Genomic DNA, 25,244 nt, shown 5'->3' with positions numbered 1-25,244 from the left:
ATCAGATGATTAGAAGGCGAAGAGAAATGTGTGGATGAAAGCTGTGGAGTATGAGGAGTTTGCAGGCTCTGCCATCCCAAGCTGCACAGGGATGGGAAGACTCTGCAATAAACACCACCACCTCTTTGACAAGTTTGCCTGCAGCCAGGCCTGGTTCTGTTGACTCATCTGCCACTACCACAGATGCCACAGTCTCCATATTGGTGGGCAGACTAATAGAAGAAAATCAGTGCAAATCCAGAGCATTTGCATAATTTCAGTTCCTTTGGTCATTTCCTAGGAGAGGTCAAAAATTGTACTCTTTCGTCTAGGGTGCCTGAAGACCCATGTTCCTGTTGAATTTTTGCTTTCTGCATTAATCTCTTAGCTCTTGATTGTGGAAAAATAAAGAATTGAGGAGACAGAGAAGGCTAAAGGAAAGAATAAAAGGGAATAAACATGACTTTTAGATCCATATTTAGTACTCTTTTCTGCAAAATTGACGTGGGGATTTGGCTAATCAGATAATTGCAACTGGTGCTCGGCCCAGTCCCTCATATGCTGCAGGAACACCATCATTTGTCTGGTTGTGATGCACAAGTGCATTTTTAACTCTATCTTTAAGGCCTTTGGATTGTTTCTGCCTATGAAAAGAGAGCCAAGCAAGAATTTCCTGAGCTTCTGGATTCTGGACTTGAAGAAGCATTTCTTCACAGAGAGGATTCAGGGAACTCACATTCCACCAAATTTTAATAGTTGTTACTCGAGTTGCCAATAAGTGTGACAAAGGCTGTCAAACAAAGCCAAACAGGGTTCCTTACTGCAAGACTTCTCAGGCCCTTGAATGTGTTAATATGGAATATTAATTCCTAAGAACAGCACTTCTGTTTGTCACCACCAGGTCAGCCCTACAAGAGCTCCTGAAGGAAGCACAAACATGGAAAGGAACAACCGGTACCAGCCACTGCAAAAACATGCCAAATTGTAAAGACCATCGATGCTAGGAAGAAACTGCATCAACTGACGAGCAGAATAACCAGCTAACATCATAATGACAGGATCAAATTCACACATAACAATATTAACCGTAACTGTAAATGGGCTAAATGCTCCAATTAAAAGACACAGACTGGCAAATTGGATAAAGAGTCAAGACCCATCAGTGCGCTGTATTCAGGAGACCCATCTCAAGTGCAGAGACACACATAGGCTCAAAATAAAGGGATGGAGGAAGATCTACCAAGCAAATGTAAAACAAAAAAAGGCAGGGTTTGCAATCCTAGTCTCTGATAAAACAGACTTTAAACCAACAAAGTTCAAAAGAGACAAAGAAGGCCATTACATAATGGTAAAGGGAACAATTCAACATGAAGAGCTAACTATCCTAAATATATATGCACCCAATACAGGAGCACCCAGATTCATAAAGCAAGTCCTTAGAGATCTAGAAAGAGACTCAGACTCCCACACAATAATAACGGGAGACTTTAACACCCCACTGTCAACATTAGACAGATTAATGAGACAGAAAGTTAACAAGGATATCCAGGAATTGAACTCAGCTCTGCACCAAGCAGACCTAATAGACATCTACAGAACTCTCCACCCCAAATCAACAGAATATACATTCTTCTCAGCACCACATTGCACTTATTCCAAAATTGACCACGTAGTTGGAAGTAAAGCACTCCTCAGCAAATGTAAAAGAACAGAAATTATAACAAACTGTCTCTCAGACCACAGTGCAATCAAACTAGAACTCAGGATTAAGAAACTCACTCAAAACCACTCAACTACATGGAAACTGAACAACCTGCTCCTGAATGACTACTGAGTCCATAACGAAATGAAGGCAGAAATAAAGATGTTCTTTGACACCAATGAGAACAAAGACACAACATACCACAATCTCTGGGGCATATTCAAAGCAGTGAGTAGAAGGAAATTTATAGCACTAAATGCCCACAAGAGAAAGCAGGAAAGATCTAAAATTGACGCCCTAATATCACAATTAAAACAACTAGAGAGGCAAGAGCAAACACATTCAAAAGCTAGCAGAAGGCAAGAAATAACTAAGACCAGAGCAGAACTAAAGGAGATAGAGACACAAAAAAACCCTTCAAAAAATCAATGAATCCAGGAGCTGGTTTTTTGAAAAGATCAACAAAATTGATAGACTGCTAGCAAGACTAATAAAGAAGAAAAGAGAGAAGAATCAAATAGACACAATAAAAAATGATAAAGGGGATATCACCACCGATCCCACAGAAATACAAACTACCATCAGAGAATACTATAAAAACCTCTACGCAAATAAACTAGAAAATCTAGAAGAAATGGATAAATTCCTCAGCACATACACCCTCCCAAGAATAAACCAGGAAGAAGCTGAATCTCTGAATAGACCAATAACAGGCTCTGAAATTGAGGCAATAATTAATAGTTTACCAACAAAAAAAGTCCAGAACCAGATGGATTCACAGCCGAATTCTATCAGAGGTACAAGAAGGAGCTGGTACCATTCCTTCTGAAACTATTCCAATTGATAGAAAAAGAGGGAATCCTCCCTCACTCATTTTATGAGGCCAGCATCATTCTGATACCAAAGCCTGGCAGAGACACAACAAAAAAAGAGAATTTTAGACCAATATCCCTGATGAACATGGATGCAAAAATCCTCAATAAAATACTGGCAAACCAAATCCAGCAGCACATCAAAAACTTATCCACCATGATCACGTGGGCTTCATCCCTGGGATGCAAGGCTGGTTCAACATATGCAAATCAATAAACATAATCCAGCATATAAACAGAACCAAAGACAAAAATCACATGATTACCTCAATAGATGAAGAAAAGGCCTTTCACAAAATTCAACAACACTTCATGCTAAAACCTATCAATAAATTAGGTATTGATGGGATGTTTCTCAAAATAATAAGAGCTATTTATGACAAACCCACAGCCAATATCATACTGAATGGGCAAAAACTGGAAGCATTCCCTTTGAAAACTGGCACAAGACAGGGATGCCCTCTCTCACCACTACTATTCAACATAGTGTTGGAAGTTCTGGCCAGGGCAATCAGGAAGGAGAAGGAAATAAAGGGTAGTCAATTAGGAAAAGAGGAAGTCAAATTGTCCCTGTTTGCAGATGACACGATTGTATATCTAGAAAACCCCATCGTCTCAGCCCAAAATCTCCTTAAGCTGATAGGCAACTTCAGCAAAGTCTCAGGATACAAAATCAATGTGCAAAAATCACAAGCGTTCTTATACACCAATAACAGACAGAGAGCCAAATCATGAGTGAACTCCCATTCACAATTGCTCCAAAGAGAATAAAATACCTAGGAATCCAACTTACAAGGGACGTGAAAGACCTCTTCAAGGAGAACTACAAACCACTGCTCAAGGAAATAAAAGAAGATACAAACAAATGGAAGAACATTCCATGCTCATGGGTAGGAAGAATCAATATCGTGAAAGTGGCCATACTGCCCAAGGTAATTTAGAGATTCAATGCCATCCCCATCAAGCTACAGATGACTTTCTTCACAGAATTGGAAAAAACTACTTTAAAGTTCATATAGAACCAAAAAAGAGCCCACATCGCCAAGTCAATCCTAAGCCAAAAGAACAAAGCTGAAGGCATCACGCTACCTGACTTCAAACTATGCTACAAGGCTACAGTAACCAAAACAGCATGGTACTGGTACCAAAACAGATATATAGACCAATGGAACAGAACAGAGCCCTCAAAAATAATGCCGCGTATCTACAACCATCTGATCTTTGACAAACCTGACAAAAACAAGAAATGGGGAAAGGATTCCCTATTTAATAAATGGTGCTGGGAACACTGGCTAGCCATATGTAGAAAGCTGAAAGTGGATCTCTTCCTTACACCTTATACAAAAATTAATTCAAGATGGATTAAAGACTTACATGTTAGACCTAAAACCATAAAAACCCTAGAAGAAATTCTAAGCAGTACCATTCAGGACATAGGCATGGGCAAGGACTTCATGTCTAAAACACCAAAAGCAATGGCAACAAAAGCCAAAATTGACAAATGGGATCTAATTAAACTAAAGAGCTTCTGCACAGCAAAAGAAACTACCATCAGAGTGAACAGGCAACCTACAGAATGGGAGAAAATTTTTGCAATCTACTCATCTGACAAAGGGCTAATATCCAGAATCTACAATGAACTCAAACAAAGTTACACGAAAAAAACAAACAACCCCATCACAAAGTGGGTGAAGGATGTGAAGAGATCCTTCTCAAAAGGATCTCAATGTCTTCTCAAAAGAAGACATTTATGCAGCCAACAGACACATGAAAAAATGCTCATCATCACTGGCCATCAGAGAAATGCAAATCAAAACCACAATGAGATTCCATCTCACACCAGTTACAATGGCAATCATTAAAAAGTCAGGAAACAACAGGTGCTGGAGAGGATGTGGAGAAATAGGAACACTTTTACACTGCTGGTGGGACTGTAAACTAGTTCATCCATTGTGGAAGACAGTGTGGCGATTCCTCAGGGATCTAGAACTAGAAATACCATTTGACCCAGCCATCCCATTACTGGGTATATACCCAAAGGATTATAAATCATGCTGCTATAAAGGCACAAGCACATGTCTGTTTATTGCGGCACTATTCACAACAGCAAAGACTTGCAACCAACCCAAATGTCCATCAATGACAGACTGGATTAAGAAAATGTGGCACATATACACCATGGAATACTATGCAGCCATAAAAATTGATGAGTTCATGTCCTTTGTAGGGACACGGATGAAGCTGGAAACCATCATTCTCAGCAAACTATCACAAGGACAAAAAAGCAAACACCACATGTTCTCACTCATAGGTGGGAATTGAACAATGAGAACACTTGGACACAGGAAGGGGAACATCACACACCGGGGCCTGTCGTGGGGTGGGGGAAGCGGGGAGGGATAGCATTAGGAGATATACCTAATGTAAATGACGAGTTAATGGGTGCAGCACACCAACATTGCACATGTATACATATGTAACAAACCTGCACATTGTGCACATGTACCCTAGAACTTAAAGTATAATAAAAAAAGAAAGAAAGACACCTCAAGTAAGACCTGATGACAGGAAATGTCAACAATGCAAATTTCTAAACATTGCAGATACTAAGTAATGTCTCAATTACCAAAGACAAGATGTATAGGTTGATTTTCCCTGTACACTGGGTAAATAAACCACTTGTTAACATTTAAAAAAAAAAAAAGAACAGCACTTCTGGCCATCCAGTACTTTTTTTTATATCGCAGACATTTCCCAAAATGCTGAGGGAAGTCCCAAGATGGTTTTTTTTGTTTGTTTGTTGGTTTGGTTTTTTTTGAGACGGAGTCTCGCTCTGTCGCCCAGGCTGCAGTGCAGTGGCATGATCTTGGCTCACTGCAAGCTCCGCTTCCAGGGTTCACACCATTCTCCTGCCTCAGCCTCCCTAGTAGCTGGGACTACAGGCGCCTGCCACCATGCCCGGCTAATTTTTTTGTATTTTTAGTAGAGACAGGGTTTCACCGTGTTGGCCAGGATGGTCTCGATCTCCTGACCTCGTGATCCGCCCGCCTCGGCCTCCCAAAGTGCTGGGATTACAGGCGTGAGCCACAGCACCTGGCCCCAAGATGGTTTTACATCTAAATTTGCTCTTTTTGTCTTAACTTATGTTGATTGGTAACCTAAGTTCGTAAGATCTATCTAAGGGAGGAATTTTAAAATCCCATGATCATCCTTAGTAATGCTGGTATTACTCTGTGTTCAGGACACAGAGCTCTGAATCTTTAACTAACACCACAAGTCTTGAGATATATACAAAGATGGACAACTCATGCAATATCATACACATGAATTCTATGAAAAACATTTTTCTTAAACTCCAGCATAGACACATGAGGATTAAAGCCAGAAGTTACTTTGAGAGTTGGAGGAAAGACAGGGTGGTTGGTTCTGTCCCTAAAGACATTCTCCATAAGTGGCCCCTTTTCAAACTCCATGGAGTAGATAGGCACAGGCAGGTGCCTCTTTTATATGTTCATGCTCACCCATAACCTACAGAACTGATCCGATGCATATGGATTTGGCTGAAATGTATGAACTTGGCTAAAGGTAATGGTTTTGTTTTGACTGCAGGCAAATACATTGAAGAAAAGAATAAACGTATGTCTTGAGGAATCAGGGACTATGCTCCCCAGAAGCAGGCAACCTTTCTGAAGTCTCCTCGTAGTGAACAGCGTTGATTTTGCCTGAAATCCCCTCTTCCTCCTTCGGTCAGTTGCCAAGTTTTATTTATCTTTTAGACGCCTCCATGTCTTGGGGGTAGGTGAAGGAAAGAGTACAGACATTCTTACTCCATTGGAAGGCAGATTATGTTAGCCAAATGCTACCCTGTAGGTCGTTGAATAATCTTTGCCTCTAACAAGAGGAACCAAGCAAGAATTTCCTGAGCTTCTGGTTTCTGGACTTGAGGAAGCATTTTTTTCACAGAGTTTTCCAGAGAGCCCTTGGATCTAGCCACACCTCTGAAATTTATCCCTCCAAAGTTTCAACTTATAGGCGCAGTAGTGTCTTTTCTGCTTCAGCTAGTTTGAGCTGGGTTTCTAAAGCTGCAATAAGAAAGTGGTTGAATAATCCACGCCTATTCTTAAAAATTCATGCAAAATTTGCATTCTCCTTCATAATACATCCATGTGTGTTTTAAAAAGAAAAATATGTTAAATTATTTACCTTTGAGTAAAGTTGACTTTCCAGGAGGATGTGCCATGTTTATACAGTGTCTTCTCTCACCCCTCGCTCACTGCTGAGGACCCCAGTTTTGAGTTGCATAGTTGTGGATTAAGAATGTAACAGTGCCTTTCTGAGACTTTCAGTCTTACTACCCTGAAAGAAAGAGAAGGAGAAGCGGAATGAAAGAAGATGAAGAAGAATTACATCCTAGGGAGGCTCATGTACTGGCCTCCTTTGCCTGGAGCTCCATTGACTACAATTCATAAAGCAACATGACTGACTATAACTGAGCACTTACTATGTGCCAAATGCTTTATATGTATGATTTTACTCCTCATAACAACCTTTGAGGAGGCTACTCTTATTGCTTCTAGTTTATATTTTTTTAAAAAAAGAAACTCATTCAGGCTTTAAAAAACTAGGCAAGACTACAAACCTAAAAATAACAAAGCCAGAGTCAAAACCTAGACAAATTAGGAACTTAAAATCATCATTATCACCATCATCATCATCATCATCATCACATTTACTATATGTCAGAAACTGTTCAAGTGTTTTACCTAAATAAAGGAACAGGTAGTTAATTTTATCCTTTTCTCAAAAATGGGAAAACCAAAATTAACTGACTTGCTTAAAATGACACAGCAAGTATGTTTCAAAACTAGATGATCTTGCTCCAGAGTCTACAAACTTGATAGTAGATTATTGATCACAGTTATCTTCTTTACTCAGCCTTTTAGGGCAGATAAAAAGGAAGAACGGTGCTTCCTTGTATGGTAGCAGAGGCCCCAAGACCCTTATACCATCCTATCTATGTACGAGAACTTCCCATTGACAACCAAAGGTAAGAAACAGAAAACTTTGCCATAGCAAAGCCTCACCATTCTCTACATCACACTCAAAGTTGCACCTTCTACAGTTTGGCCCAATTCATGTCTTCTGATTTCACTGGGTCATGTCAAAGACCCTTCTTGGTAGTAGAATAAAAAGGGGCAAGTAAGTACACCAGTTTTCTATGGCTGATGTAACAAATTACCACAAATTTAGTGCCTTAAAAAAACAAAAATGTATTACCTTACACATCTAGAGGTCAGACATTACAGTGGGTCAGCAGGGCTGTGTTCCTTCTGGAGGCTCTAGTGGAAAATTTGTTTCCTTGCCTTCTCTAGCTTCTAGAGGCTTCCCACATTCTTGGTTTTCGCCCCTTCCTTCATCTTTAAAGTCCGCAGTGTAGTATCTTCAAGTCTTCCTTTGACTCTGACCCTCATGGCTTCCTCTTTCCCTCTTAAGCACCCTTGTGATGACATTGAGCCCACCTGGATAATCAACAAAAAAAAATGCCTCACATCTCAAGATTCTTAATCACATCTACAAAGTCCCCTTTCCCTTGTAAAGGTAACAAAGTCAGAGGTTCCAAGGATAGGATGCAGACATTTTTGAGGAGCCATTTTTTGACTCCCATAGCAGGTAAAAGAGATTTTACCTTCCCCAGAGACCAACAGACACTGCTGCTTGAAAATAACTTCAAGCTTCATGATTTCAGGTTGGAGTCACATCTCTTTCCTCCAGCTCTGGATCATGGATTGGAACCAGCAGGCTCTCCTGCTCAGTCCAGGAGGGAGCTAGAGAAAGGGGTTGAGACCATTCACACCATCCCTTTCTCTTCTGGCCTAAAGGTCATATCACCTTTAACTCACAGCATTGCCATTTCTGGTTGTCAGATGCACTCATCTCTGGGAATTTATTTCATCTGAAACTTCCAGAGTAAGTTTCCACAGTTCTCTCTTTAATACTTGTGTTTTCAAACACAGTATGAGCAGTGATTATTTCCTTCTTTAGGTCTGAGATCACTGTGCTTTCCATACTTCATAATAGCAAGTGATTTATTTGTTTTAGAGCCTGTGTTCTTGGATTCCCTCCCAGGCTATGTTTGAATGGCATTATAGGATTTTGCCAATCTTTGTTTTCTTTGCTACAGTATCAGAGAAATGGAACTGAAATACCCACAGTTTTCAGACACTTCTTAACCAATTGACTTCACTTCCACAGTAAAAAAAAAAAAAAAGTAAATTCTTCATTTCAGTCTCACATACAATTATGGAGTCTCTTCACTCTCTTAAATCTTCAACTAAATGAAAGCACTCAGGGGTCAAAGTTGGCTTTGTTAAATTTACAGACAAATTATACACATTCTGAATGACTAATAGAAAAAACAAACTCTCCTTACCCACATATTAGGGCTGAGAAGAGGGGCCCTAAATTTAAGAACATCATTTGTCCTAACAATAGGTATTTTCAAAGCTTTGACCAAATCTTTGGAATTGAAAGGAGACCTGGAATGGAGTTTTAAGGGAGAACTAAGGAAAATTGCATTACTCTGCATAACAAAGTGGAAGACTTTTTGTTTTTGTTTTTTTTTTATTTTCTTAGAGGTAGCCATAGACAATATATAAATAAAGTCATGGTGTTCCAGTAAACTTTACAAAAAACAGATGATAGCATGTACCTCAGAAATATGTAAAACTATTATGTATCTACAGTAATTAAAAATAAAAGGGTATAAAAAGGTGAAGAACCCTTGAGTAATACCCCAAAGTATAAAAACCAGGGCAGTATACGGCTGATATAGTTTGGCTCTCACCTTGAATTGTAATCCCTACAATCCCCATGAGTCAAGGTTGGAACCAGGTGAAGGTAACTGAATCCTGCTGTCAAGGTTGGAACCAGGCAACAGCATAACCCGCATGCTGTTCTCACGATAGTCAGTGAGTCTCATGAGATCTTACGGTTTTATAAGCGTCTGGCATTTCCCCTGTTTGCACTCACTCCGTCCTAAAGCCCTGTGAAGAAGGTGCCTGCTGCTCCTTTGCCTTCTGCCATGTTTGTAAGTTTCCTGAGGCCTCCCCAACAATGTGGAACTGTGAGTCAATTAAGCCTCTTTCCTTTATAAATTACCCAGTCTAGGAAAGCAGTAAAGAATTACCCAGTTCTTTATAGCAGCAAAAGAACTAACTAATACAATGGCACATACACCACTCTGGAGCCAATTACTCCAAAGACATTACATATGCTGAAATTACAAATAGGTTATTAACAGGAAGTTGGGGTTTTAACAGGAACCCTAAGACACAAGAATGACATCAGTGAAAATAGCATCCATCTTCCCCTTGGTGCTATGGCGAAGGTTTGGCAATAAACAGGAAAACAAAAAAAGGCAGAGATTGCAATCCTAGTCTCTGATAAAACAGACTTTAAACCAACAAAGATCAAAAGAGACAAAGAAGGCCATTACATAATGGTAAAGGGAACAATTCAACATGAAGAGCTAACTATCCTAAATATATATGCACCCAATACAGGAGCACCCAGATTCATAAAGCAAGTCCTTAGAGATCTAGAAAGAGACTTAGACTCCCACACAATAATAACAGGAGACTTTAACACCCCACTGTCAACATTAGACAGACCAACGAGACAGAAAGTTAACAAGGATATCCAGGAATTGAACTCAGCTCTGCACCAAGCAGACCTAATAGACATCTACAGAACTCTCCACCCCAAATCAACAGAATATACATTCTTCTCAGCACCACATTGCACTTATTCCAAAATTGACCACGTAGTTGGAAGTAAAGCACTCCTCAGCAAATGTAAAAGAACAGAAATTATAACAAACTGTCTCTCAGACCACAGTGCAATCAAACTAGAACTCAGGATTAAGAAACTCACTCAAAACCACTCAACTACATGGAAACTGAACAACCTGCTCCTGAATGACTACTGGTCCATAACGAAATGAAGGCAGAAATAAAGATGTTCTTTGACACCAATGAGAACAAAGACACAACGTACCAGAATCTCTGGGACACATTCAAAGCAGTGTGTAGAGGGAAATTTATAGCACTAAATGCCCACAAGAGAAAGCAGGAAAGATCTAAAATTGACACCCTAACATCACAATTAAAACAACTAGAGAAGCAAGAGCAAACACATTCAAAAGCTAGCAGAAGGCAAGAAATAACTAAGACCAGAGCAGAACTGAAGGGAATAGAGACACAAAAAACCCTTCAAAAAAATCAATGAATCCAGGAGCTGGTTTTTTGAAAAGATCAACAAAATTGATAGACTGCTAGCAAGACTAATAAAGAAGAAAAGAGAGAAGAATCAAATAGATGCAATAAAAAATGATAAAGGGGATATCACCACCGATCCCACAGAAATACAAACTACCATAAAATACTATAAACACCTCTACGCAAATAAACTAGAAAATCTAGAAGAAATGGATAAATTCCTCAACACATACACCCCTCCCAAGAATAAACCAGGAAGAAGCTGAATATCTGAATAGACCAATAACAGGCTCTGAAATTGAGGCAATAATTAATAGCTTACCAACCAAAAAAAGTCCAGGACCAGATGGATTCACAGCCGAATTCTGCCAGAGGTACAAGGAGGAGCTGGTACCATTCCTTCTGAAACTATTCCAATCGATAGAAAAAGAGGGAATCCTCCCTCACTCATTTTATGAGGCCAGGATCATCCTGATACCAAAGCCTGGCAGAGACACAACAAGAAAAGAGAATCTTAGACCAATATCCCTGACGAACATGGATGCAAAAATCCTCAATAAAATACTGGCAAACCAAATCCAGCAGCACATCAAAAAGCTTATCCACCATGATCACGTGGGCTTCATCCCTGGGATGCAAGGCTGGTTCAACATATGCAAATCAATAAACATAATCCAGCATATAAACAGAACCAAAGACAAAAACCATATGATTATCTCAACAGATGAAGAAAAGGCCTTTCACAAAATTCAACAACGCTTCATGCAAAAAACTCTCAATAAATTAGGTATTGATGGGATGTTTCTCAAAATAATAAGAGCTATTTATGACAAACCCACAGCCAATATCATACTGAATGGGCAAAAACTGGAAGCATTCCCTTTGAAAACTGGCACAAGACAGGGATGCCCTCTCTCACCACTACTATTCAACATAGTGTTGGAAGTTCTGGCCAGGGCAATCAGGAAGGAGAAGGAAATAAAGGGTAGTCAATTAGGAAAAGAGGAAGTCAAATTGTCCCTGTTTGCAGATGACACGATTGTATATCTAGAAAACCCCATCGTCTCAGCCCAAAATCTCCTTAAGCTGATAGGCAACTTCAGCAAAGTCTCAGGATACAAAATCAATGTGCAAAAATCACAAGCATTCTTGTACACCAATAACAGAGAGCCAAATCATGAGTGAACTCCCATTCACAATTGCTTCAAAGAGAATAAAATACCTAGGAATCCAACTTACATGGGATGCGAAGGACCTCTTCAAGGAGAACTACAAACCACTGCTCAATGAAAGAAAAGAGGATACAAACAAATGGAAGAACATTCCATGCTCATGGGTAGGAAGAATCAATATCGTGAAAGTGGCCATACTGCCCAAGGTAATTTAGAGATTCAATGGCATCCCCATCAAGCTACCAATGACTTTCTTTGCAGAATTGGAAAAAACTACTTTAAAGTTCATATGGAACCAAAAAAGAGCCCACATCGCCAAGTCAATCCTAAGCCAAAAGAACAAAGCTGGAGGCATCACGCTACCTGACTTCAGACTATACTACAAGGCTACAGTAACCAAAACAGCATGGTAATGGTACCAAAACAGATATATAGACCAATGGAACAGAACAGAGCCCTCAGAAATAATGCCGCATATCTACAACCATCTGATCTTTGACAAACCTGACAAAAACAAGAAATGGGGAAAGGATTCCCCATTTAACAAATGGTGCTGGGAAAACTGGTTAGCCATATGTAGAAAGCTGAAAGTGGATCTCTTCCTTATACCTTATACAAAAATTAATTCAAGATGGATTAAAGACTTACATGTTAGACCTAAAACCATAAAAACCCTAGAAGAAAACCTAAGCAATACCATTCAGGACATAGGCATGGGCAAGGACTTCATGTCTAAAACACCAAAAGCAATGGCAACAAAAGCCAAAATTGACAAATGGGATCTAATTAAACTAAAGAGCTTCTGCACAGCAAAAAAAAAACTACCATCAGAGTGAACATGCAACCTACAGAATGGGAGAAAATTTTTGCAGTCTACTCATCTGACAAAGGGCTAATATCCAGAATCTACAATGAACTCAAACAAAGTTACACGTAAAAAACAAACAGCCCCATCAAAAAGTGAAGGATATGAACAGACACTTCTCAAAAGAAGACATTTATGCAGCCAACAGACACATGAAAAAATGCTCATCATCACTGGCCATCAGAGAAATGCAAATCAAAACCACAGTGAGATTCAATCTCACACCAGTTAGAATGGCGATCATTAAAAAGTCAGGAAACAACAGGTGCTGGAGAGGATGTGGAGAAATAGGAACACTTTTACACTGTTGTTGGGACTGTAAACTAGTTCAACCATTGTGGAAGTCAGAGTGGCGATTCCTCAGGGATCTTAAACTAGAAATACCATTTGATCCAGCAATCCCATTACTGGGTATATACCCAAAGGATTATAAATCATGCTGCTATAAAGACACATGCACACATATGTTTATTGTGGCACTATTCACAATAGCAAAGACTTGGAACCAACCCAAACGTCCAACAATGATAGACTGGATTAAGAAAATGTGGCACATATACACCATGGAATACTATGCAGCCATAAAAAATGATGAGTTCATGTCCTTTGTAGGGACATGGATGAAGCTGGAAACCATCATTCTCAGCAAGCTATCGCAAGGACAAAAAACCAAACACCGCATGTTCTCACTCATAGGTAGGAATTGAACAATGAGAGCACATGGACACAGGAAAGGGAACATCACACACCGGGGCCTGTTGTGGGGTGGGGGGAGGGGGGAGGGATAGCATTAACATGTTAAATGACGAGTTAATGGGTGCAGCACACCAACATGGCACATGTATACATATGTAACTAACCTGCACGTTGTGCACATGTACCCTAAAACTTAAAGTATAATTTAAAAAAAAAGGAAAAAATAAAAAAATAAACAGGAAAGGTCTTAGGGTTGATCCAAGGAGCATTGCTCCTGATAAGCTGTGGTTTTATTCCCTTTTGAGAAGTAGCATAGGAGTGGTAGAAATCACATGGACTTGGTTAACCACTAAGACCTGGGTACAAATCCTACTTCCACCTCTCATTAGCTGTAGGTCCTTGGACTACTTACTTCATCTCTGAGTCTTTGTATCCAGCTTCGCCAAACTTTATAAGGCTCAGGAAAAATACAAAAGGACAGAACGCCATGAGGGAAGGGCGGGTCCTTAATACACGTTCCCTTCCTCTTTCTTATGCTGTGGTTATTGGTTTCCCTTGGATGACTATTTAAAATAAGAGTCTGAAACACTCCACAAATGTGTGAGAGCACAGCTGCTCATCTAGCATTTGAGGTTTTTATTACGCAAACTGATAAGACATATTCTGTAATTGGTGCATGTTCTTTTTTTGCCTAATGACACTAATCTGTTTTATCTTAGTCATTTAACTGAGTTTCATGATTAGCACAGGCAAGGTTTTAGGGATTTAAATCATTTGTTTGATGTTTTTGCTTTTAGGCATGTTTGATTATTTATTAAAATCGATAAAATCAGCTGTGTCAATTAGTTATTAAAACTATAATTCTTTTATTGGCTAATACCAGGAGGGCTGAGGCAAAAGAAAAACTAAAACATTACATGAATTCTTGATTATGAAGCAAGTTTCTATAGGGGTGGCCTACATACTTTGCATTAACTGAAGCCTGTTTAGAACAAGTCTGTTCTATCTTTAGTCAATAAGGAAAGGACCAAGTGGGTAAGCATATGTGCAACTCATGTTCTAATTTATGCTTTAAAATAAAAACAAGTTTGAAAGAAGCAATGTGTTCTGGTCTTCAGAAAAGAAATACCAAGTACGTGCTAAGGGAGAGTGGTGAATAGTATCCAAAGACGACTTCCCTCCATTCCTTCCCACCCTGTACCTGCATGTCATTCCAACCATCAAGAGGTAAATGCTCTGCCCCTTTTTCTGAATCTGGTCCTGCCTGTGACCTGCTTTGGCTGGTGGAATATGGTGGGGGTGACACTCTGCCAGTTCTGGTCAAGGTCTTCAAGAGGCCTTTAAGAGCTTCCACTTTGAATGTAGAAAGCCAGATGCCATGCTCTAAAAAAGCTTGGGCCAGAATACTAAATGATGAAACACCACATGGAGAAAGAAGGACACATGGTGAAGTTCAGAGATGCAATGTGGGACAAGTAAGTAGCATCTTCTTGTAGCTCCCAGCCCAGCCCACCCCATATGGAACAGAAGAACTGCCCAGATAAGCTCTACTAGCATTCCTAATGTAAGTACTGTGAATAATAATAAATTATTATCTTTTTAAGCCACTAAGTTTTGGGGTGCTCTGTTATTCATCAATATATAACTTAAACAAGGGCAGGAGGGATAAGAGAATAACCATAAACTTTCAGGTAACTTTTAAAATAAAATATTTCATTGAAGGAGTGAATTTCTATTGGCCCAGGATTATCTCTTCCCTTCAATGAAATTTCAACAGAAAAATCTCCTCTTACTGAAACATTGTAGCAAAGAGAGAGAACGCACTCAGATGAGAAAACATTGGTCTAGCATTCAGAGTTCTGGCTCCAGCCCGGGCTCTGCCACTCAGTGAAACAATGCTGGACAAAGCAGTTCCCCCTTTGGGCTTCCATTTTGTCATCAGTAAAATGAAAAAAAGTGGCTAAGTGGGTCATTTGGCCTAGGATTTAAAGCCTTAGGTGTAGATGCTGAAACATGAACTCTATGTATTGTTTTACATGTAATCAGAGAAAGATACTCAAGGATGGATAATAGATAACGTTCTCCACAAAACTTTAAATTTATGTCTCATTATCTGAACTCACTGCCCGTGTAATGTGGTGTTAGTATTTGTTTTTAAAAACTATAACTTGTGACCAATGCAGTTATGTTGCACTGTATTTTGTATGCTGACTAAATTTTAATTTGAAATTTTCAAACTTTAAAAAATGTTGTAAATGTTGTAAGCTGGTTTAGGTATTTCTTTGTTTCTAACATTTTGGAAGTCTTAGAAGATAGGACTGATCTGTACCTCTTTTAAGTTGTAAGAAATCCTAGGTGTTAGCTATGTTGTCTCTAGGATCCCTTTTAGCTCTACAAGTTGACTGTCACCCAGGTTTTCTTTCATTATTGCACCTACAGAATAATAAAGTACATATTGAATATAATTTGTAATTTTTCTGATGTCTTTTTATGGTACCAAGATATCCTTCTGAACTAATAGGCTTTATCAGAAATAAAAGTTTGTCCCAAGAAATCAAAATTTTTACAGAATTTTTTATAAAAAAACATTTACAGAATGTTTTATACGTCTTGTGGTGTTAACAAAATGTTTGCCCACTCTATGTGGGCAACTTACTAACTTACTAACTTTACTAACTTTATGTGAGCTAACTTACTAGCCATAGGCAGCTCTTAGACAGGTGTCTTGTGTCTGTGTGTGTGCATGAACACCTGTGCACAATAAACAGATAAGTTACCAAAATCATAATAGTATTTTAACCCCAGTTATATGAAAAATTCAGCCTCTCCTCCTCTCCTGCAAAAAGACAAAAGAAACAGAAAGAAAAAAGAAGCTTTTAACTTTGTAAAAAATTAAGTACCCAAGAGAAGAAAGAAAAAAGATAGTAAATATATAAAATATATGCAAATTAAAGCAGTATAATACCATTATCACCTGTCAAACTGGCAAATTAAAAAAATTAATTCCCAATGAAGCCAAAATAAAGACATTTTCATTCTAAAAGACTAGAAGAATTTGTCACCAGATACTTACTAAAAAAATATTAAAAAGTATTCTTTAAGCCGAATGAAGATTATCCCAGATGAAAGAACAGAGATACAAAAAGAGGAAAGAGCAAAAAAAAATATGGTAAATATGTGATGTGTCAAAATGAATACTGAATGTACAAAACAATAATACTAATGTCTTACTGGCTTTTGTAATATATAAAATTAAAATGCACAATGTCATATTAATCAGTAGAGAATAAATAGCATTAAAGTGGCTATCACTAATGTTCATAATAAAGTTAAAAGTCCTAATATAAGACTTTGATATGTCAAAGATAGATTTAATAACCATGTAAATACCAAAATAATATAAGTAAAACTTTCAAACTCCTAGAGCAAAGCATGAGATAATAAAAACTCTTCAATAAAATTTATCCAAAAACATAAAAGAGAAAAGAAAAATAAGAGAGGATAGGCTAGATAGATAGGAGACACTCTGTAATATATCAATAATTACATTAACTATAAATGTACTAAATGCTCCATTTAAATGACAAAGACCATCCAACTGGATTTAAAAACAAAACAAAACAAACCACTATACACTGTTTAAAAGGCATTAAGTATAATGGTTGAAGGCAAAATATTTTTAAAAAGAGGAAAAATATATGCCATATAAACTAACAAAATGGAAACTGTGAAATAAAACAAAATATATTTTCAGTCAAAAGTACTACTGGAGTAAACAGAGGCAAATAAATAACAAATATTTACTTATCAGGAAAATGCAGGAATTCTAAATTTGTATGCACCTAACAACATAACCTCAAAATACATGAATCAAAAATTAACAGAATTATAACAAGTAGTAGGTAAATCCACAATCATAGTAGGATATTTTAACATCTATTTCTCTGCTACTATCAGGCCAACTGAACAAAATCAGTATAGATGTAAAAGATCTGAAGAATACAACTAGCAAACCCAATTCAAAGCAAGTACATAGAATACTGTCCCAAACTAGATAAGGCACATTCTTCACAGGCACATGTAAAATGTAACCACAATTGATAACAGGCCATGAAGTAACTCCTAATAAATTTCAAGAGGTTGGAACCATATAGAGTATGTTCTCTGACCTCTAGCAACTAAATTAGTAATCAAAAACAAAAAAAAGTAGAAAATCCATATACAGTACTTGGAGTTCAAGAAATCTGTTTTAGTGGCCTCTACTTCCAGCTATGACACAGTTGATAGTTGATAATAATCCTCTTCAAAAATAACTATAAAACTGGATATAAGAATAATGATGATGACTAAATGTAATTCTGCCACTGTTGGTGAGAGAATTATAAGCAACTTGGTGGTTGGCTTTTCTTTGTGTTTTTATATATTCTCTGAGTTTTCTAAATTTCCTATTAGTCACTTTTCGTAAATTCAACGAGAATTACCTTTTCACTCCGTGACAATAAGAAGTTATTACAAATAAGCTGTCATTAATTTTTTTAATTAGTTATGTCTTCAATCAGTAGTTGTTATTCTTATATGGGGGCCTTCAACGCTGTTTGATGTTATTAAAAATCTACTAATTCTTTGACCCAGCAGTTCCATTTCTACAAATGTATTTCTACAAAACACATTCACACATCTGTCCAAAGGTGGATATGCAAGAATATATACTGTATACAGACGTATATTCTGACCTTTTATTTACAGAACACTAACTTAAATGTCCACTTACAAGGGAGTGGTTAAATAAACTGTGATACATCCATATAAAGAAGACTCATGCAGGCAACGACCGAGAGTAAAGTAGGTCTCTATACTCTGATATACTGTATGTCTTTGGTTAACTCTCTTTGTTTACAAGCAACAGAAGTTAATTCTGGCTTATGCAAGCAAAACAAAATGAATTGGAGCAATATGAGTTGATCCACAGAATGGACAGGAGCCTGGAGAGCAGAACAGGAATCGGCTACCCTAGACCACTGGGCATCAGGTATTGCTCCACCATCTTGTCTGGATTCTGGTAATGCCTTTCAAATATTGTTCTGATCCTGAGTAACTCTGGATCTGCTTGAGATTCAGTCTAAAGAGAAATAAGCTGGGATGCATACCTAACCATTGCCTACTTGAGGACAGGGGACCTGATTTACAATCCCACAAGGAATATGCAAAATTAGAAAGTCGTGATTCCCCCAAAATAAAATCAGAGTGCTATTTAAGGGGGAAAGAACACTATACAGTAGAAAATGCATCCTCTACATACTGTTAAAAGAATAATGCAAAACCAAAAAGCGTACACATAGTAAACCACCATTTATGTTTTTTAGAAATGGGAGAGAATACATATTACATGTATACATGTAGAACATATTCTTAAAAAAAAAAAAAAAACACTAGAAACAACCTTAACATTGTATCTCCCATTAGGCCCTAAGTTCCATGAGGGCAAGAAGTGTGTCTGTCCCATTCATTTCTGTATTTCCAATGACTAACAGTATGTCTTACACACAGGAGGCACATAATAAATAGTGGCAGAGTGAATAAAGGATGTAATTCTACAAAGGAGAAGAGGGATACTAGAGACTTACTTTTCGTTTTTTAATTTTTTTCAAGTGCCTGAAGTTTTTATGCAATTAAAAAGGGTTAAGGATAATTCATAAAGGCAACACATTTTTAGGGGGCTCAACAATTCTTTACTCTAAGAAGTTTGGGGATTGTTGTTATCAATGACCCACATCACCCCTCTTCCCTAAACCGCCTCATTGTGTATGTGCCCATACAGAGAGCCAAGCAGAAAAGGGCTCATTGTCCAGTGGAACAAACCAGCTCCGGCAGGAGAAGCTCCCCGTCCCTGCAGTGCACACATGGCAACACAGCTTCTCCAGGGCCTCAGGAAATAATGACTTATGGAAAGATAAATAGTCAAGGGTTATTTGGTCATCACGCTGGGGCTCCAGCTCTTTAGAGGTTTGCACTGATAGCAAAAACACTGTTGAGTGTCTAAATAATTTGAATGATATTAATACAAGACCCCAGAAAGAGGAAAACAACAATAGCTTGATGACAGCAAGCTGACAATAGGAAGCATTTTGTGGGCTGAGATGACTGTAAAAGCAAACAATGGTGATATTGTCCTTCTGGTGTTATTGTGTAATGCTGTAATTTATGGATGAAGTGGAATTTCAAACAAAATAAACAGACTTGAATTTGTTAACTAATACAGTAAGCATAGAACATTCTGTTATGTGAAAAGAGAAATGTTTTATACACTCCTGCTATTTGCTAAACAGAAATATGTTTATATTTGGCATAACGTCTTGCTTTTGGTTTTGCTAGCTTTTTGAGAATATCCTTTTTCATTTAATCTTGAACACAGATACAAAATGTGGGTGAAAGAGGAATATTGTCAATATATATCATTGTGCCATTATATTATAGTTCTATAAGTTAAAATTACAACAATAATAACTTTATCTCTATCACAAGTGAAACGGTACAGGTTCCCTTGTCCCCCTCTCAGGGCGTGTGATGGGAGTGTGGCTCGTTTCTTCAGCGCCCCGCTGCTCAGACCTCTAGAGGAGCATACAGACAGGCAGGCTGTGGGGCTCCGATCCCACGACAGTGTCTAGGGCTGACCGTTTACAGCTCCCGAAGCCCCAGTGGACATGTGTTACTGGGTGCTCTCTTAGTTTGCCGTCTATAGGCAGCTTGTGTTAGCTCAATTGGACCCTCTACCTTATCGCAAGGACAGAGGGCTTTCTGTATCCCCGGGTTTCTTGCCTTGGTGTACCGGAAAAATTGGTCACACGTGGCTTGGAGAATGAGTGCAAAGTTGTATTGAGTGGAAGTAGCTCTCCGGTGATGGGGGAGCGAGAAGGGAGGTGGTTTTCCCCTGGAGTAGGGCAGCTCGGCGGCCCCAGCTCTCCTCCCACTGCCCCAGCCAAACTCCACCTTGTCCCGCTGGTCAATGGCCTGCCGGTGCCTGTCTGTGTGCTCTTCCCCCAGCGGGCTCTCGATGACCAGCCACCTGTGTCTTCTTCCCCGGATGTGTTCCTCAGACGTCTAGCGACTTCAGTGTGTCTGCCCGCTAGGGCCTGCGGGGGGCGGTTTTTATAGGCCCAGGTTGGGGGCGTGGCCGGCAAGGGTAGGCTTGGAAAATACAACATTTGGGCGGGAAAGCAGGAGCGCCTGTCCTCACCTAGATCCATGGGGGTAGAGCCGAGCCAGGAACCCGCCTTCCTCTACCCCTCACTTCCCTTCCCCACTTCCGTATCATTTAAAGGGACCACGCTCTTCCGTTCCCGGTACTCCCGTATCACAAGTGGGCTATGATATCATGTGGAACTATTTGGTTGCAGTTACACTTATAAAAGAAAAGCTACTTCTCCGTAAACTATAAAAAGCAGGTTTTTATCTCAGAAAGGATTGTTAATAATAAATGACCACTATTTATGGAGCTCTTGGATTCACAAGAAGTGAGTCACCAATGACAAATTACGTATCTTACGTCTCAGTGCTGAGAATGGTGTCTGGCACTTAGTAGGTACTTAGTAGATATTTGTTGAATAAGTAAATACTTCTTCTACAAGCCGGGTATTGCTTTAAGTCATGGTTACATCTGTCAAAGACAAAACTAAGTTCGAGACAAAATGAACAAAGGCTGTTTATTCATAAATTGATGGCAAGGGAACCCATCTGCTGTCAGTTTCGTTTCAGCAGGGTTCCCGGGTGTTAGAGAGGAGAGTGATTTTTATAGAATAAAAAAGGATAGGCTGAGACAGCCTCTGACTGCTGAGGGTTCTATAAAGGTGAGATTTCTGGAAGCCAGGGTGACTTTCTAATTGATCTTCAGGTACATTTGACTGCCCTTTGTTGGCTGGGAGGGAGCAAACAAGCAGTCTGGGGACATTCTGGAAATGAATGCTAGGAACAGAAGGTTTTCCGTGGCCAGCCATTTCCTGGAACATGTAGTGCTCAACGGGGTGCCTTTTTTACAGTCAAACTGTCAGGATGGTCCTTTATGAGAAGCTGACTGCTTGGGCCAGTTTCTAACATCTGGGTTCTCTCCCCGACTTCAATCTCTTTCTCACTCTTGCTCTCTCTCTCTCTCTCTCAAAAACAAAAACAAAAACAAAAACAAAACAACAAACAAAAAAACCTGTCACCTAATTGGCAAAAACCTCCTAGAAAAATAAAAATAAGTCAGTTTTAAATTGAAAAACATTATTACCACTCAAAAATCCTAAATGCAGTAAAAATAGGAGTGATATAACCTCATATGTTCACGAGAATTCATCTGATGCAAGTAAACCTGCATTTTTATATTCAAGTCTTATTTAATCATGGCTGTGGTCTTAGGACAAAGATAAGTTCAATATTTTACTGAAGTTTGAGTGATAGCAGTGAAGCATTGTCCTAAAGATTCAGGAACACGCTTTTTATAGATGTTATTGGAGTGCAAAATAGCCACCTTAAAAAAAAAAAAAGCTTACAAGGATTCACAACCTTTCTAGTGGCTTTGTCTTTATTTATTCATTTATAAAGCAGCTATCTAGGGGGAGAGTATTAGTGGCCATGGGAAATTTTAAGTAGAAATTAAATAGACCTTTGGCTTCATGCCCAGAAAAATATGTCAGTCCTGTGCAGAAAACCAGGCAAAAGATAAAAAAGATTCCATTATATCTATAATACAATCTTCTTATGGCTTTAGTACAAGTTTCTTTTCTGCTAACAGAAGTCCCTGCAGAAGGTTTAAACAATCTCAACAATTTCATTATGTGAGCGTAGCTAAATCCAATAATGTAAAAGGGCCTAGAGAGCCTTCCCATATGCTCGGTTCCATACCCTTTCCTTCTAGGGGAAGTCAAAGAACTTGGCTCTCAGGAAGCTGATTCTACTCCAATTGCCCGCAGCACAAATCTTGCATTGTTGACATCAAGGAAGCTCTCCTGAGGACACACAAAGAAGAGAAGGAGCCATTAGAATTTCTCATGACCCTGCTTTGAGCCAAATCCAGCTTCACTTAAATGAATGAAAATGCTTGTTATATGGCCCAAGAAGCTACTTTGTCCATTTGAAAATTAATTAGACCGTAGCTAGATGAACAACCCTAAGATGCTTTCACAATGTTCTTAGATGCATGACCCTGGCTGAGTTCCCAATTTTAACAAGTTTATCCTAAAGCAAAAACATGGCCTTTTGGCTAAGCTAGTGCTACAATTATAATGCTTTCCTGAGTGGTGGCAGCTAAAGCATAACCTCGCCAGAAAAGAGTTAGTTAGGAAGAGAGTAGTTAAAACTTTTGCATGCAAGCTAACAGAAGATATTTTAAAGGCATTTTTTTTGTTGTTTTGAGGAGCCAATTTAGTTATTCATTTCACAGCTGGGCTTGGAGAAAATGTTAAAAACTTATATATGTCATGATTCACTCTAGATTAAAACTCCTTGAGGGCACAGATTATGTTGTTCCTTGTAGTATTTTAAGTATAGTGGTACCAAAAGTTGGTAGATTGACTAGAAGCATAAAACACAGATTCAGATGTAAATTCTTTTTCCAAGGTGTCACCCTGAGGATGTTCACGGCTGGTCATTGATAAGAGAGAATCTTCAGGTGTATAATATTCTGAGCCACTCCATCACAAAGAGACTAATAACTACTTTAAAAAGTAATCTATACATATACCTAAGGTAAATGATGAGTTAATGGGTGCAGCACACCAACATGGCACATGTATACATACGTAACAAACCTGCAAGTTGTGCACATGTACCCTAGAACTTAAAGTATAATAAAAAATAAATAAAAAGTAATCGATACATTGCCCCATTTAAGAATGTCCTTAATAAATATTAGGGGTGATTGTATAACTGATGCTTAACTATCTATAATGTGGAATTGAGAGAGAGAAAATCAGAGTTGGATACACTGCATGAGAAATAAAATTCCACCCAAATTACCAAAAATAGAGAAATTATGGAAAGGGTGCCCAACTCACAACTTCTTTATTGATTAAAGAGAAAAAAGTCTCGCAAGGTGGCTCTATCCCTATCATAGCTGATCAGGACAAGGACAGACATCTCATTCCTGAGGAGCTGATTCATTGATAAATGACAACCAATTGCGTTCTCTCTGTGTCCCATTTGGGATCTCTCTAAATCTTTTCTGCACATGCTGTCTCTTTCTGGGGCAGCCAATTGAGGATCTTTGCATATAAATAAACACACGTGCCAGTTGACCTCTGTAGAGAAGCAGAATAATATATATATATGGTTCAGGTGTTGAGTCGGGGACAGAGACAAGAGGCCATGTCGGCTTTAGTCTTTTAATACAAAGGAAGATTATAAAAGTCTGAGAAAGAACGATGAAGCAGGCCACCTTGTATTCTTAAGAATTCGCTCCTCTTGCTCACCTGCCTCTGTACAATTTCTATGTTTTTGATATTTTGGGTGGAATTTTATTTTCAATGCAGTATATCCAACTCTGATTTTTTTTTCTGCCCTCAACCCCATATTACAGATATTTAAGCATCAGTTATATCGCCATCCATAATATTTATTAAGGACCTTCCTAAATGTAGCAACCTACAGGTTACTTTTTAAAGTAGTTATCAGTCTCTCTGTGAGTGGAATGGCTCAGAATATCTCTCTGTTTAAATGCATAGACATCTGCAGATAAATGGTACTTTTGAATTTTTCCTAATGTAGCTCATAATTTTAGCAGAGTTTTGACTGGCCTCCCTAATTCCAGATTATTTCTATTTCCTTGTATGACCTTAACTGGGGACTGATCAGCATCCTTTTTTATGTCCCCCCAAAGAATGTCTTCTGGGTCTGGGCTCTCAAAAATCTCACGTGGTTAGAAATCTTTGGGTGGTGCAGTACCACAACTCTGAGAAAAGAGACATTAAACACCTCCTCTTATGCTGTATATTGATAAGGACTTGTGTTGATCTATATACATCTGGGTCAAAACAGAATACTTTGAATTTAGTTAAAGAAGTCATATCGTTTCCTTTTGTGGAGGCACATGACATCTCCAGAATGAAATCTTTCCCCAAATGACATGACAGCATTAGCCACTTTTTTTTTTTTTCTTGAGATGGAGTTTTGCTCTTGTTGCCCAGGCTGAAGTGCAATGGCATGATCTCAGCTCACTGCAACCTCTGCCTCCCAGGTTCAAGCAATTCTCCTGCCTCAGCCTCCCTAGTAGCTGGGATTACAGGCATGTGCCACCATGCCTGGCTAATTTTGTTTTTTGTTTTTTGTTTTTTTTTTAGTAGAGACGAGGTTTCTCCATGTTGGTCAGGCTGGTCTCAAACTCCCTACCTCAGGTAATCCACCCACCTCAGCCTCCCAAAGTGCTGGGATTATAGGCGTGAGCCACCACGCCCGGCCAGCATTAGCCACTTTTAGTTTATCTGAAACCCGCTGGAGGTCGCCCCTGCTTGCAAGGAGAAAGGGTTCTGGGCCCATAACTTGGTTTCCTTAAGGCATGCTTAAATGCTTGGCTTCTCCAGATTTGCTGAGATGCCCCTTTATCGTTTCGATGAACTCCCCCTTACTTGGGCTCACTCATGTTGAATTCTGTCCCCAGGATTTTGAAGTGCTTTCACCATCTGCCCAAACAACTAAAACTTTCACAGAACG

At 38.8% G+C, this 25,244-nt stretch overlaps 1 long non-coding RNA gene across 2 annotated transcripts in view; it reads right to left on the bottom strand.

The window, feature by feature from the left end:
- The window catches only part of LOC117979685 (uncharacterized), a 73,533-nt gene extending 52,643 nt beyond the window's left edge, over positions 1–20,890 (bottom strand). Inside the window, exons 1-3 of one of the 2 annotated variants that reach the window (XR_004670594.3) lie at positions 20,550–20,890; positions 7,831–8,072; positions 6,757–6,909 (exon numbers count right to left, since the gene is read on the bottom strand). This is a non-coding gene — a long non-coding RNA (uncharacterized LOC117979685). The remainder of the gene's footprint in view (positions 1–6,756; positions 6,910–7,830; positions 8,073–20,549) is intronic. The other variant, XR_010111575.1, reaches the window with a different exon arrangement.
- Between the last annotated feature and the right edge of the window lie 4,354 nt (positions 20,891–25,244).

The sequence above is a fragment of the Pan paniscus genome, chromosome 2 (genome assembly GCF_029289425.2).
Source record: "Pan paniscus chromosome 2, NHGRI_mPanPan1-v2.0_pri, whole genome shotgun sequence".
Classification (NCBI taxonomy): domain Eukaryota; kingdom Metazoa; phylum Chordata; class Mammalia; order Primates; family Hominidae; genus Pan; species Pan paniscus.
Note: the sequence above shows the minus strand (reverse complement) of the source record. Positions and strands in the feature narration are given on the sequence as shown.